This window comes from Lipotes vexillifer, unplaced genomic scaffold (assembly GCF_000442215.2).
Source record: "Lipotes vexillifer unplaced genomic scaffold, Lipotes_vexillifer_v1.1 scaffold7, whole genome shotgun sequence".
NCBI classification, from domain to species: domain Eukaryota; kingdom Metazoa; phylum Chordata; class Mammalia; order Artiodactyla; family Lipotidae; genus Lipotes; species Lipotes vexillifer.
Genome location: NW_006792683.1, coordinates 4,224,961 through 4,228,574, shown reverse-complemented (window position 1 = coordinate 4,228,574; position 3,614 = coordinate 4,224,961).

Genomic DNA, 3,614 nt, shown 5'->3' with positions numbered 1-3,614 from the left:
TAAGCCCCGCCCCTCCCTCGGCTTCTTTGCCTCCCTTCTCCACCCAGCGCCTGTGGCACCTCCCTCCACCTCCAAGCCCCCGACCGACCCTCTCTTCCTCTCCCGCTTCTTCATGGACTCACTTCATTCCTGTCGCAGGAGAACACGGTAAGGGCCAGCCTGACCCTCGGTACACAGCCCACCCGTTCACCTGCTATATCTACCCCCCATATGTACCACCCTCCCACTGCTAATATATACCACCCCCTCACCTACTGTATGTACCACCACCATTCCCCCACCTGCCAGCCTAAAGGCAACAAGAGACCTTCTGCCTTCTTCTGAGAGAACAGCGCATTCCCCTTGGCGTCCAACTCTGACGCTCACAGGCCCAATGAAGGGGTGCTAATTTGTAGTCTAATGCAGAATGGCATTAACAATGTGGTCCCGTTTTATGTGGCTCTGGCATAAAGGAACAGAAAAGAGGAAGCTAGGATTGGCACCATGTCGTAGTATTTCTGATTTTTTGGTGGTTAATCATGAAAGTGAATGTCATTGTTATCATAGTTACAAACTATCGGTGGTGTTTCTGTCATAGATAGAATAATTATCTGGCAACCACTCACCCACTGACTGGCCTTTTAGAGTCTGGGCTCCATCTTTTTTTTTTTTTTTTTTTTTTTTTTTTTTGCGGTCCGCGGGCCTCTCACTGCTGTGGCCTCTCCCGTTGCGGAGCACAGGCTCCGGACGCGCAGGCTCAGCGGCCATGGCTCACGGGCCCAGCCACTCCGCGGCATGTGGGTTCTTGCCGGACCGGGGCACGAACCCGCGTCCCCTGCATCGGCAGGCGGACTCTCAACCACTGCGCCACCAGGGAAGCCCTGGGCTCCATCTTTGTACCTGGTAGACACACAATGAGCTGGAGCTGTTTGTTTCCTCTTCCAAAAGACAAGCACCTCAAAGACATTTTTTATGTCTCTGTAAAAATTGCATCTAAATCAATACACTGAGTAATAGAAGTTGGCATCAATCTCAGTGGCCAAGAACAGGGAAATGGTTAACTCAAATGATGGAACGTCCATCCTGTGGAATGTTATGCAGCTATTAAATAATAATCACGAGGTCTATGGAAACGGGAAATGTTTACAGCATAATCTAAAGGAAAAAGATCACGTGACGTATCGAGAGTATGAGTGTAATTAGGTAAAAACACATATGCATGGACATCAGAAGCAGGGAAAAATGAAAACAGTGGGTGGGTTAGCTTATGGTGATATCTCTTTTTAAAATATTTTATTTACTCTTGTTGAAATGCTTATTGTTTAAACAAAGACATTAAGAGAGGGGGAAATGTTGCTATGGTGAAATAAATGAAAGGAAGATCATTGTCATTAGCAGTTGAACATTTAATAGCCTAACCACTGACTAATTTTAAAAAATGCCACCAACATGAAGTGACAGTATCTGGTCCAGCTGGGTTTCTGCAACAAAAACACTGGTAAAGGAAAAGGAAGTCAAAGGATTTTTATTTTTAGTTCTTTACTAACCGTGAGGCGCACTTAGAAACTTTGCAGCGTACAAAGCCTGCCTACCTGCCTCCTCATTTTAAAACTAAGGAGAGCCCCAAATCTGGAATCAAGGTTTGCCTGTTGCCCACCCCCCACCTCCTCACCGCCAAAGGGAAATACCTACTGGTGAACTGAAAGCTGAATTTGGACAAAGCCGGGTTATTTGAAAGGAAACAGTAACAGCTACTGTTATTTCCATCAATCCCCCAACAGGACTGGGACCCGGTCTTTGTCTTTCTACCATCCCTCTCCTACTGGACTCTATTTTTGATCTTATATCTGCTCTTTGTCCCAATTTGTCCCAACTGGTTTCAGCAGAGGTCAAACAGTCAAGAGAAGAATTTCATTTTCTTCATCTGGTAGGACTCTCCAATTGTACTCTAGGCTGTGGTGCTAGAGGTTGTTACATTGTTTTGTGGCCCCTTTGACCAAATGGATCCCACCTTCCCTGAGGGCAAGCATCTTCCACAACTTGTAACACTGTGCTGAGGGTATAGTTAGCATTGAAGAAGCATTCCATGAATGGAATTAGGAGACTGGAGGCCTGAGGGTGCCCCCCGCCCCTGCCGCCAAGCTGGCTGTGCTGGGGCAGAGGAGGCCTGGGCTGTATTCACTTTCTAGCTATGTGACTTGAGAGAGTTTCTAAACTTCCTAGTATTTGCAGACTGTAATAGCCTAGGCTTCTGTGTGATTTCAGAGCGTCTGCACGACCAGATAGTGATGGTCTTTAAAAACTAGGTAGTGTGATACAAGTAAAACACAGTGAGACTTCCCTCGTGGTCCAGTGTTTAAAAGACTTTACCTTCCAATGCAGGGGGTGCAGGTTAGATCCCTGGTCGGAGAGCTAAGATCCCACATGACTCGTTGCCAAAAAACTCCACAAAAAACCCAAAATAACCCTGTGAAAGGTTTACAAAACTCTTGGTAAACATGGACAGTGATTTATATTGACCTTATAAATATGGATAAAAAAAAATTAACTGTCCTCCCCCAAAAGGGGCTGAGGTATCCCCACGCATGTGTCCTTTGATGCTAGGAGTTGCTGACTTTGCAGTTTGAGACCACAAAGCTCCTAGAACCTCAAAGCCAAAACCCTATCCTGACTTTTCCAAGGAGATACGTCAGGGGCTTACCAGGCCCACACTCCAGTTAGGCACAAATCTCCAGCCAGAACCCAGGTGCTCATTGGCGGAATCTGGGTCCAGGGCTCAGCAGCAAGGGCTTCATACTGCAAGAACGAAGAGGAGCTGCCGGTCAGAGAGGCCCCTGTGCCGGCTCTTGCCAGGAAATGGCTCCCCTGTGTAACTGAAGGATGGGCCAGGGATTCCAAAATTTTAGAATCAGACTCATTAGAGTTAGGGGCTTTCCCCTGGTCCCTCACTTGAGACCACCAATTGATGGGCCCAGCTAGCGTAGCCAGGGCAGAGACTGAAGAGGGAAGGCAGGCTGTCCATTTGGTTTCTTTTCTTCTCCTTTGAATTTACCCCCGAGGGTCACCCCCTGGTCCCTCTTTCCAGCTGCTCTGAGATTCAAGCCCTTCCTCCGGCCCCCACCTCAGTCCCTCCCTCGCTTGTGCTCCTTTCTGAGTGTTTGCAAGGCCACTGTTCTCTTCTGGGCTAGCTCTTTCTCACCTCCTTGGTCTCACCTTTTTATTTTTTTATTTTATTTTATTTTTTTTAACATCTTTATTGGGGTATAATTGCTTTACAATGGTGTGTTAGTTTCTGTTTATAACAGAGTGAATCAGTTATACATATACATATGTTCCCATATCTCTTCCCTCTTTGTCTCCCTCTCTCCCACCCTCCCTATCCTACTCCTCCAGACAGCCACAAAGAACCAAGCCAGTTTCCCTGTGCCATGCGGCTGCTTCCCACTGGCTATCTACCTTACGTTTGTTAGTATATATATGTCCATGTCTCTCTCTCGCCCTAACACACCTCACCCTTCCCCCTCCCCATATCCTCAAGTCTGCTCTCCAGTAGGTCTGTGTCTTTATTCCTGTTTTACCCCTAGGTTCTTCATAACATTTTTTTTTTTCTTAAATTCCATATATATGTGTTAGCA